Below are 12,773 nucleotides of genomic sequence, written 5' to 3'. Positions count from 1 at the left end.
TTTGAAAAAATAAAACGGCTCTTACCAGTAATTTATATTCGCCCAGGGGACCCCATGCCCCGGGACCTAGACACTTCGTACGGGACTGTGGGGCGAGCCCTAATGCTCCCACGGTTCCGCCGGCTCCCCGTGTCCTGTGGAAGCCGGCATTGGTTTCCACATGGGGAGCTGCTGACATGCAGCTCCCCATCTGGAAAAGCATTCTGGTTTGGATTTTGGAAGAGAGAGCAGGTTTCCTGCTCTCTTTTCCAAAATCCAATCCAGAGTTTGCTACGGTAGGGCGGGACACATGCTCCCGCCCTACCATAGCAAACAGCAGTGTCCATTGGCTCAGTGGGGCATTCTGGGAGATGTGGTTATTTAAGCTTTTGATGCTCACACTTCATTCTGTCCATAAAAATTATAATTCCACAGACAGGCCTTGTGCCGCAGTGTCCGTTCTAAATCCTTCGCCGGTACTCCACAACATGGCTTCTTGCATACAGAGCCTGTGGCCCCCCTGTTTCTTGGGGTGGTGCGATCTCGGCGGCTGGGTCCACCTCCAAAAATGAAAGCTCCATATTGCCCAAGCAATAAGTTGCACTCAGAACCAGCATTCGGCACAGGGCCATTAATCAGGTAAAAGCATCGCCTGCAACACGATCAGGATAACAGCCTTCCCATCCTTAATTGCCTGACGCGTTTCAAAGGAGTAACCTTCTTCCTCAGAGGCTGGATGGATCAGGTTCGTGCATATCACACCTCCTCCCAATAAATGTGGATTTTCATGCCCCCAGATGGGCTGGTCCATTGGCTCAGTGGGGCATTCTGGGAGATGTGGTTATTTAAGCTTTTGATGCTCGCACTTCATTCTGTCCATAAACATTATAAGCCCACAGATAGGCCTTGTGTGGCAGTTGGATCCATCTGGCTATATCGTCCTCTAGTTTGCTAAGCGCAACCCCATAATTTTCCCGGAAGACAACTTCTGAGTCAGTGTGCAACCTAATTCCCAAATATCTCACTGCCTCTTTGGACCATTGCAGCTGATAATCAGGTTTAAAGGCCACCGTAGCCGGTGTTAGGGGAAAGATAATAGACTTAGTCCAGTTAACGCACAGTCCTGACATAGATCCAAAGAGTACCAGCTCCCGTAGCACTGGGGATAGGTTACTATCAGGGTGTCGGACATACAGTAACGTTTCATCCACGTAGGTGGACACTATCAGCTCATAGCCTGGGAACCAAACACCTCTGTGGCTATGGTATTCTCTAAGTGCACAGGAAAGGGGCTCAGAAACCAGGGCATATAGAATAGGGGACAGGGGGCAACCCTGTCTAGTACCCCTGGAGTTGTGAATAGGTTCCGCAACCAAGTTGCCAATTTTGATTCTGGCCATGGGAGAGTTATACAAAACCCCAATCCACTGTATTTAAAAACTGGCCCAACGCCCATCCTAAGAAGTACTTGTCTGAGAAAGGGTCGAACGCCTTTTCCATATCTAAAAAAACTGCGACAGCTGGAACCTCTGGTCTGGTATGTTGTAAGGTCGCAATTACTGTTCGGAGAATATAAGTCAGGTTTCTGCCCGATACAAAACCCGCTTGCTCCAGGGCCACTAAAGTGGACACCAACGGCATCAATTGGTTTGCTAATATTTTTGCAAATATTTTTGTGTCTACATTCAACAGGGAGAGAGGGCAGTACGATGCACAATCTTCAGGTGGTTTACCCGGTTTTAGGATCGCTACTATAATTGCTTCTCTCATAGAGGGTGGCATTGTACCAGTAACACACATATCCTCAGAGAGCTGTCAAATGTGGCAGTAGTAGCTCTAGAAAAGTCTTATAGAAGGTCACTGTCAGCACATCCCCACCAGGAGCGCTTCCAGTTCTCATTGTCGATACAGCAAGAAGTATTTTCTGTCTTTCAATGGGGTGCATTAGAAATTCTCGATGAGTGTTAGTCAGCCATGGCAGTTTTATATGCTCGAGATAATCTAGTATGCGCTTTTCCGAACCACAGACGTGAGAGGCATATAGGTCAGAGTAATATTGTCGGAATCTGTCCGCTACGTCCGTTTCCTCCGAAAGGGTACCCCCGTCTGTAGCTGTGAGCCCAGGTACTAACGACTTGTCCCTACGCTGCTTGAGTAGTTGAGCCAGATATGGCCCAGGGCACTCCCCATCACCATACACTCAGGCCGTGGCATACTTGCCCAGGTGTTTGACCTCTGTGTCGGCCGCTTCATGATACTCTTCCAGTCTTTGCTTGATCTCTTGTGCAACCGTCTTGTCATTCCTGGTCCGTTGGGCCAATTCTAGGGACATGAGCTTCTTCTCTAAGTCAGCTAAGCATGTGCAAATCGACCTAAGTACACCCGCGTGCTTGGACATGGCGACACCTCTTATATAGACCTCAAATGCTTCCCATACAGTTTGAAAGCTGTCCACCGACCCCACGTTCATGTCAAAAATGTTTCGATTGCTGCGGCCATTTCTTCCTTGAACACTGCAACTGACAGTGAATAAGGCGGAAATCTACAAGTAAAAGGAGGGATAGGTGATTTTGGGGCGTCAATAACCAGCAGCAGCGGGGAATGGTCTGAGTATGTAAGAGGGAGAATCTTACATTCACAAATGTGTGCAGTCAGTCGCCTAGCAGCAAACCAATAATCAATTCTGGTGTGTATATCATAATACGCAGAATAATGCGTGAACCCCCCTTTAGCTCAATAACGGTTGCGCCATACATCACACAAGTCAAAACGTACTAGAGCACTTTCCATTGCTCTTGCAGCCGCCAAAGGGTGCCTTTCTGGGCCCTCGATCTGTTCAGTATTGGGTCTCTACCAAAATAAAGTCCCTACCCCAGAGTTCCTGGCTACCTGCATGCAGTCCTACAGTGTCAGCCATCATTCTGTAAAAGTCCAGGTTGTCGTAATTTGGGCCATAAACGTCAACCAATAGGAAATCCAAACCCATCCCTCTGCACCTAGTGATGGCAAACCTACCTGACACATCCATCTCTAAAGGTTCCAATTTCAGAGCCGCCTTGGGATTCACCCACATTAAAAAACCCCGTGCATGTGTGGTAAATCCCGCCGTATGAATGTTGCCATGGAGCCCCCTTATACGTAGCATAGGGCTATCCAGAGGAAGGTGTGTTTCCTGAAATAGTGCAACGTCGATGTTGTGCCTTGACAAACAACTTAAGACCTTGCATATTTTTCTGTGGTCATTAAGGCCACGCACGTTCCATGTGAGCATGCTGACTGTGTCAAGGCCAGTGTCCTTGTGGTTTCTACCAGTAACTGTCATAGAGTAGATCTACATGTGTCAGCAGAATGTCCCTCACTATCTTCAAATTTCAAGTATAATGTGCATCTACACACAGTGGAAAATCATCTGAAATAAGCAGTGCAAGTCTCATTACCTTCCCACTCCCCACCCACGCCAGGCTGCGCCCAACTGTGCCTGAACGACAAACCCCTCCTGGCCTCCCCAACAATGAACATTGTCACATATGCAAATTCAATTATACAAACCTCAGGTTCCCAACCCTCCCCACCCCATACTGAACTGAAATAGTGTGATTCACATGAGGGCAGATGTTCAAGCCAGGTAAGTGCATGTGTTGCAGCTAATCACAGCCCCAACTCCGTTCCACCGCCCAGAACAAACATATCTCTGTGGCAGATGCTACCGCCACAACTTAATCCGACAACCAATGCAACTGTGCCTCTGAGTTCCCCCTTCCCCCAGCAAGTAGTCATGATAACTTTTGGCCATAGTAGAAAGCAACAGTAATATGTAAACTACCATATAATAATGAAACGTCCCAGAAACAAGATCCCCGCCTCACTTTCAACCTAATCCTAGCACATTACGCCATGTGAACTATCACCTGGTTCCCCAGCTAAGTGAAGGTCAGCAGGTCTTCGGTTTGTCGTAGGCTGAGGGGGAGGGTGTTCCAGGTCTTGGCGGCATGGTGGGAGAAGGACCTGCCTCTGGATGTGGTTCTATGGATGCGCGGGACCGTGGCCAGGGCGTGATCAGCAAAGCGCAGTTTCCTGTTGGGTACGTAGAAGTGGAGTCGACTGTTGAGATAGGCTGGGCCGGTTTTGTGGAGTGCTTTGTGTGTTTGGATCAGGAGCTTGAAGGAGATTTTTCTGTCGACGGGGAGTCAGTGCAGGTTCCTCAGGTGAGGGGTGATATGGTCGCGGCGCAGGACATCGAGGATCAGGCGTGCAGAGGCGTTCTGGATTCTTTGCAGTCTGTTGATGAGCTTGGTCGGGGCTTCGGCGTAGAGGGCGTTTCCATAGTCGAGTCTGCTGCTGACTAGGGCCTGGGTGACTGTTTTCCTCGTGTCTGTCGGGATCCATCTGTAGATCTTGCGGAGCATGCCGAGGGTGTTGAAGCAGGTAGAGGACACTGCGTTGACTTGTTTAGTCATGGTGAGTTTCGAGTCGAGGATGACTCCCAGGTTGCGTGCGTGGTTGGTAGGAGCCAACCACCGCCAAATCTTTAGTCTTGATCATCCATGCTGCCTCCGACAGCTCCTTCCAAGTCTTACCTCTCCGGGCTAGCATGTTTCTCCTTTGCCCATTCCTTCAAAGATTTGTAGTGTCTTAGGCTCTGTAAAAATCCGCGAGTGGCCATTCCTTTTAACACGCAATCTGGCAGGGTAGAGCATGGCATAGTCTATGTTCTGGTCCCTCATCTGGTGCTTTAATGGGGCAAACTGTCTGCATGCTTCATGGACACGAGCCGTGAAGTCCGGGTATAGGGAGATGTTGGACCCCTCATATTGTAGTGACTGCTTGTTCCTAGCCATCGCCAACGCCGAGTTTCTGTCCCTATAGTTCGGCAGCCTCGCAATTATAGGCCTTGGAAGCGCGCCAGAGGGAGGTCGAGGCCCCAACAAGCAGTGTTCCCTCTCTACCATGAACAAATTAGAGAACGTCTCATTGCCCAGAAGTGTGATCAGAAGCTTCTCAACAAACTTCTCCATGTTGCCTGTTGGTGTAGTTTCAGGGACCCCCGTGATTTGTATGTTGTTGCGGCGCGACCGCGCCTCAAAATCTTCAGCTTTCTCTTGCAGTGTTTGGAGGACCTTGCCCATTTGTTTATGGTCAGAGTCCATCAACATCTGGGCCTCCTCCACCTCTGTAACCCTACGCTCCGCCATGCTTGTCTAACCTCTCAGACATCCTATCCATGCGATACAAGAGTGCGTTGATTTTAGTGCCCAACCCTGCCAGGCTGCCTTGTAAGTTTTTTTCAATCACAACCAACATAGAGCGGATGTCACCATCTAGTTCCTCAGACTGCTGGTCCGTCGCATGATCCCACTTTTCGGCAGAATTGTCCCGTACTTTTGACTTTCTGTGGTCAAATGTGATCTTTGGTTGGATTTTTTCTCCACTCTACCCATTCTTCGCTGGTCTGTACGCCGTGTCTCGGGCTCCAATATGCGCACTTGAGTCCACCTAGTCAGCAGGGTGGTAGCTGGGTCGCCGGAGTTCCGCCGCAGCTCCCCTATACTGTGACCTATAGAGGCTCGCAACTTTGCTCCAACTTAATTGCAGCACAATACTGTGAGGGGACGTTGTAGCTTGCAGGCCTCCAATCCCACCAGTACCAGCTCTTCAGACAGACCACCAGAGCTCCACCAGGCCTGCAGCGTCACAGTTATTCCACAGGTGAGGTGCCCAGCAGCATATCATGCAAGCCAGTCAGTGATCTGTGCCGCAATATTCCCTAGGTAATGAGAAGCGCAATTCTAAGGTCGCAGTCAGCTCATACACATGTGTCTACTCCAGGTGGGTATGAGTTCTGCAGTTCGGTCCCCGACTCCTCAAGTCTTCTCCGTCCTCCCAGCTGACAGGCACAAAATGGCCGTTGCCAAGCACCAGGCCCCTCCGAGTTGCTCCGCTATTCCGGCACTCCCCAGCAGATCTCAGGAAGCGCCAATCCAGTGCAGGGTTAGTGAGCCATTGCACGCCACACTGCCTTCACCAGAATCTGAAATGCGGGCGCATAGTGGCACTCGGTTTAGCTGTGTCGCATATCCCGCTAGCTACGTGGTTATTGCAGGGCAGTCAGCAATCTTTTCACTCCCAAGGTAGTTTGGGGGGCGTCCTCTTCACCCCTGGTATCCTCCCACCGGGCAGGCTCTGAACAGTGCTCGCTCGTGTCCCATTGATCCCAGCTCCCCGGGCAGTGGGGGCAACTCAGCAGACTCAGCGCGGGCACACCTTTGCCTCACGCTCACCTCTTGGCAACACAGGCCGGTGCTCCAGCTCTGGGCACAGGCCGCAGTGTCTTGCTTCTCACCAGCGATCGTAGCGGAGGAGGAGAGGCACCAGGAACAGCGCAATCTTCTGCCAGGCGTTTTACGACCCCCGTACAACAGGAACGTGAGTCTGCCAGCCGCCACAATCACAGGATAAATGACGAATATCGTGATGGTTTCACGGAGCTGAGAGTTCAAGCGGCTATCTTGCAGCTCGCAAGCTCCGCCCCCATACAATGGCAACTACTAATAATGACCCTAACTACACAGTGGTAAGACACTTCAAAGAACATCATGAGAGCAGCCTTAAGCACCTAACTTATTTTGTCATTGACGCGGTTCCACCACAAAAAAGAGGTGCCAATCGGGAAGATAAATTGAGGTGCCTCGTGACTCGCTACATACTTGAGTTAGATACTAAGCATCATGGGGGCCTTAATACAATTGAGGATTTGTACACATATCTGTAAAATCAGTTAGGGATGTATATTCTTACTATTGTCTTAATAACACCTATATGTGATAGTGATACCGTGGAGTGCATACTTATACCATTTGAGGCAATCTTAGGATCTGGCGCACTTTCCTAAAAACCAGTATCTGACATACTGAGATCATAACTTTTAATTGTTTGCTCTCTTAATATCAATCTATTCGATTTTAGTGTATAGGTGGTTTTAGATAATTCTTATATATTAAAAAAAATTATATGCTTTTTGTCTTTAACCAAATATACACTTTAGAATTTATGGACATTTATGATTAGTGTTCGATCTGATGATCATATGGATTATTTTAAACTTTTCATAAATATCTGATACATTTTTTATTCATTTTATCCAGTTTTAGGCAATTGAATTGTATTTATACTGATGTTTATATGTATTTATTTATTTAATTGCATATTTATATGTTTATGGTTACAATTGTGTGAATCAATTGCATGTAGATTGGAATTGCAAATATTGCACTGTTTTGCCCTCTTTGCATTTTGCTTTTTTGCACACGCTATTTTTGCACTTTATTTGTTTTATCAGGGCATCATAAAATGATACTAGATCATTAGTAGATGCTGCTGGTAATATTGAACATATATGTTTATAAACTTTTTTAGCACTTGCACTTTACTTGTTTTAGCACTTATGGGAGGTATATGACACCTAGAAGTTATTGCACTTTAGAGGGTTGTATTTAGCCAAGGAAACATGGATTGGAATTTAGATAGTTCTTTTCAAGCATTTAAGCAAAACATTCACAAGCTAATGGATACAGTATTAATCTGTATCAAATGCCACAATTTACAATTATGTAAAATGTATCACATGCATCCAGGTGATTTTATAAATGTATTTATACTACTTATATTGTGCATTTCAGCAAGCATTTTTGTAAATAGGTGTGGATATGTATATTTTCCAATTCCACAACGTGGCTATTATGCACTGTCACTTTAAATAAGACGACCAAAGCACACAACGTTTTAATGTGATCAAGGCAGGTAACTGCCGAAACACGTTATGATGGAATTGTTTGTGCGTGAGTAAAATACGAAAATTATGCACTGAAACTGGGTCCAAACTCATTTGTCTCGGGAGAGAGATTGCTGTAAGCGAGGAATCTTCATACATATATATATATACACTGAAAAACCATAGGTTTCACACACGTTATAGTTAGGAATTAGCATTTAAAAAACCTTGCAAATTCACTTAAAAAACCATAGGTTTCACACGTTATAGTTAGGTGGACATTTTACTCGTAAAAAACCAATGAAATTCCCCCGTTATAGTTAGTTCAGATAACTATAACTCGCGTGCCCGCAATCCACTGCTCTTGACGTCACATATTACGTCACTCATGACATGGTCAGTGGCATCACTCATGACATCACTCATGACATCATCCTTTTGATAGAGTGGCGGTTGCGTGAATTATAGTTATCTGAACTAACTATAACGGGGGAATTTCATTGGTTTTTTACAAGTGAAATGTCCACTAACTATAACATGTGTGAAACCTATGGTTTTTTAAGTGATTTGCAAGGTTTTTTAAATGCTAATTCCTAACTATAACGTGTGTGAAACCTATGGTTTTTTCAGTAAATTTGTACGTTTTTTTAAATGCTAAGTTATGTATTTATTATTATATTTTTGATATATTTATTTTACAATAAAGTACGTAGTAAAGGTTTTTTTAAATTTTTTTATGGTTTTTCACCGTGCGCGCACCCCGCGATTTTTAAAAAAAATATTAAAATGTTTTTTTCTGCCTTCGGGGTCCTTCAGGGACCCCCTGACAAAGGCTAGGGGGTCAGGAACTCTCTACCCTGCCCCCTTTTCACATTCGCCACCTTCCTTTTTCACTCTCGCACTCAAAACAAACAAAAAGGCGGCCGACACTTCCTGATTTCGACCGTTTCGAACGTTGACTGACATGTAACCACCAATCAGAATTACGCTCGCGCACGTTAGGGTGCGCGCACCGTGTGCGCACGGTGCGCGCACGGTGCACTGCTATAGATATTTATGTACTTTAACTGCAATTTTCTCAGGAACTACTGAACAGATTGACTCCATATATGCAAAAGGCACATCCCTGACCTGAGGACTACCTCTTTGCCAAATTTCAAGTAATTCTGTTCAGCCGTTCGGGCTGTACCTTCGACTAAAGGTCCTATGGGAAAATGCATGGGGAAAACGCGTTTTGGGACCTCCCTTTTTTCTCGGCCCCCGCTTGACGAATCCCCCCGAGACTTTCAGGGTAGGAGCTGAGCGGAGCGCTCCATTAGTTTTGAAAATTTCGCGAGGATTCGTCAACCGGCGCCAAAGTTATTCAAAATAGAATTTTGAGATTTCCTATGGAAACACGGTCCTAGCTATAACTCCCCTGGGGACGACTAGTGCCGTGCGTTCTTGGAGTAAGTGTGACTATAGGACCACGGTCCCTCACCGGTCCCGGGTTTGGAGATTTTCCAATAAACCCTTATAATTGTTCGCTCTCGGAAATCATTCAGAGTACTGAAGTACTAAAGGCGACTGGCCGCTTGTCAGTAGAAGGTAACGAATCCCCAAGTTGGGGGTAGACCAAGAAAAAAAGCCAAGGGACCAACACCCTGATGAATGCCTGCGCGACTCTTATGAGCGTTTGATTTGGGCAGAAACATGTTGGTAATAGCAGCAGGGATTTAGGGGCTTTTACCTCCCTTAAAAAATCCCGACCATTTATTTTTAACCCTGTCAGGGGGTGACAGGAATAAAATTAAAGACAGTCCCCTCCTAGACAGTTTTATTATATATGTCTGCACTTTTGTGGTCCCTCCTTTAGGGAATATTGTCCTTGTTCTGTTTGTTGTAGACACTATTTGTGTTATTTGTCAAACCCCTTTTTTCTGTTCTGTTACCTCACCACTTTATCCTTCATCTTTAAAAAAAACATTGCGCTCCGCCCACTGTGTTGGTCTGCAGGGGGGCGTTCGACGCGGCCCAATGATGAAGCATGACACTGCAAAGTGTGTGAGGGCAGTATTATAAGAATAATGTCTTTTCCTTGTAAATAATACTCAAGGTTTTTTTGATAGTAGGGATAGTACTGTGTTCTTTACTATCATAATAACCGGTGATGAATAAATTCTGTGTGGAGCTTCACTTTCTGTTCCTGCCAAATCACAAAAAGATCATCAATATATCGTCGCCACATTTTTACATTTTTCACCATATTCTGTTTATGTACACCCATGAGAACCAGTTCCTCCCATTTGCCCATATGAAGGCATGCATAACTGGGAGAGAAACTGGCTCCCATGGCGACTCCTCTAACTTGTTGGTATAGCTGGCTGCTGAACATAAAAATGTTGTTGTATAGACAGAATTTAATCATATCAATTAACATATTGCTATGGCATTTTAATGATGTGGGTCTTCTAGATAGAAAATGTCTTATTGCTTCTATTCCGTCTGTATGTTCAATACTCGTATATAACGAGGTTACATCCAATGCTATCAACATATCTTGCCATTCAAATTCCGAGATTTGCCTTAAAAAGTCACTTGTATCACGAACATAGCTAGGTAAGTCTTTGACATAGGCTTGAAGAAAATAGTCAATGTATCTGGTGGTATGTTCTAGTAACCCATCCCTTGCTGAAATAATGGGTCTGCCTGGTGGATTATCTCGGTCCTCATGAATTTTGGTGATAAAATATAATAAAGGAGTAGTTGGATGTTCTTTTTTAAGATATTTATATTCTTCTCCTGTGATTAAATGTCCTTGTCTGCATAGGGATAGTTTTCCATAATATTCTTTATATGACATAGTCAGTGTGGCTTGATTACTACGATTGTAACATGATCTGTCATTAAGTTGGCTGTATGCTTCTTTGTCATACATGTTTCTAGGCCACAATACGATATTTCCTCCTTTGTCACTGCTGTGTACTACAACTTCATCATTTTCTTTCAGTTTTTTGATTAAGTTTCTATATTGTAGGGGACTGATTCACAGAACTAACTTAAGACAAAATCCTAAACTTACTACTTTTGGTATTCACAGAAGTTAGGATTTTGTCTTAAGTTTGTCTTAAGACAAACTTAGGACAGACTTAAGACAGACGTAAGACAAATTTAAGACAAACTTAAGACAGACTTAAGACAGACTTAAACAGACTGAAGACAGACTTAAGACAAACTTAAGACAAACTTAAGACAAAATCCTAACTTAAGTCTGTCTTAAGTCTGTCTTAAGTCAGTCTTAAGTTTGTCTTAAGTCTGTCGTAAGTCAGTCTTAAGTTTGTCTTAAGTCTGTCTTAAGTCTGTCTTAAGTCTGTCTTAAGTTTGTCTTAAGACAAAATCCTAACTTCTGTGAATACCAAAAGTAGTAAGTTTAGGATTTTGTCTTAAGTTAGTTCTGTGAATCGGGCCCTAGATCTTTATTCTTTAAAGTGGTTTGTTTTCTTGCCACAATTGTATTCAGTTTTTTTATATCCGCTATTGTGGACTCATGAAATAGATCTATAGAGTCTCTCATCATGATTGGGTTTTAGGTTGATTTCGGTCTGAAGGGGGTAGATATAGTTTCCCTCATATTTTCATTTTCCCTTATCTCTGATCCATTGTTGCTTGCTGAATTGCTGACATTTTCATTTCATAGTTCTTCCATAGTCTGAAGGAGTGTTTGATCAACTTGTGATGTTATTGACATACTTGATCCTTCATTGAACATTTGATTTCCATCTGTTTCCTGTTGTTCATCTTTATCTTTATTTGTTTTCATTTTGGCTATGGTATTTTTTTAGTTTTAATTTTCTGACACCTTTATAGATATCCAATCTTGTTGTGGCATAGTCAAAGTTCACTTTAGGGGCATATGAGAGTCCTAGACTTAACATATTTGTTTCTTGATTTGTCAGGCTTACGTTGGACAAATTGATAATCGTGTTGTTATTTTCATTGGGTTGTTGTATAGATATTACCAATTTTTCCTGCCACCTCTTCTGTATGGTCTTCGCGTGCCTCTTGTTTGCTTGGCGCCTCTGCCGGCGATTGTAGTTGGCAAGTCGTCTATGTTGTTCCTTTGTTGCGGCCATGGACGAAGAGTTTGTCTCCTCTCTTGGCAAATAAAATGTAATTCTTCCCCCGGTGAGGGTTTAGATATTTGACTTGCTTCATTTGGTTTACGCATTTCTGACTCAGAGCCACTCTCACCTAGTGAACTTAAGTCAGACAATGACGATTCAATTAGATGTTTCTGGCTTCGCGTCGTTTTCATAGGTCCTTCCACACGGCTAAACTTTGATGTCCTGATCATGTCATATCGTTTGGCAAATGTAAAAATCTGCCCTAACTCGTAATCTTGTTTGTCCCTTAAAAACTTGAAAGTTTTCCTTTCTTTAATTTGATCCTCATCTTTTTTGATTCTGATCAACATTTCCTTGCGTAATTTTGTTTGTTCTTCTTTGTATTCCATTTTATCTAATTCATCATTGATTTCCTCTATTTCCTTCAATAGTTTGGCTCTGTCTATATCTGCATATTTAATAAGTCTCAGCGTTAATTTTCTTGATGATTCTAAGTTACATTCCGCCCATTCTCTCATTAATTCCGGGTTGGGATCTTCATAACTAGGGGCTGTGAGAATTCTAAGCCCCCTCGGTATTCTTCCAACGTCTATGTATCTCTGAAGGGAACGTGATTCCCACCATTTGTGTTGTTCTGCTTTCATCGTCTTTTCTAAAAGTTTAAACTTGTCCTTCACCGAATTAGTCGTACTTAAATTTGCCGCTGCTGTTACTGCGGCCCCTGTAGTTATTGGGCTTTCTTCAGAAAACATTTGTATTGCAGCTTCCTCCCTTGCGTGTACCATGTCAGCCGACATGTTGGTATATTCAGGTTTATATTGTTCGTATTGTGTAGCGTGACTGTGCATTTTGTTTGTTGCTTCACAATACACTGGGCACTCCTCCTCACCCCGATATGGATAATGTAGCCTACCTGAAATTCA

This window comes from Triturus cristatus, chromosome 7, assembly GCF_964204655.1.
Source record: "Triturus cristatus chromosome 7, aTriCri1.1, whole genome shotgun sequence".
Classification (NCBI taxonomy): domain Eukaryota; kingdom Metazoa; phylum Chordata; class Amphibia; order Caudata; family Salamandridae; genus Triturus; species Triturus cristatus.
Note: the sequence above shows the minus strand (reverse complement) of the source record.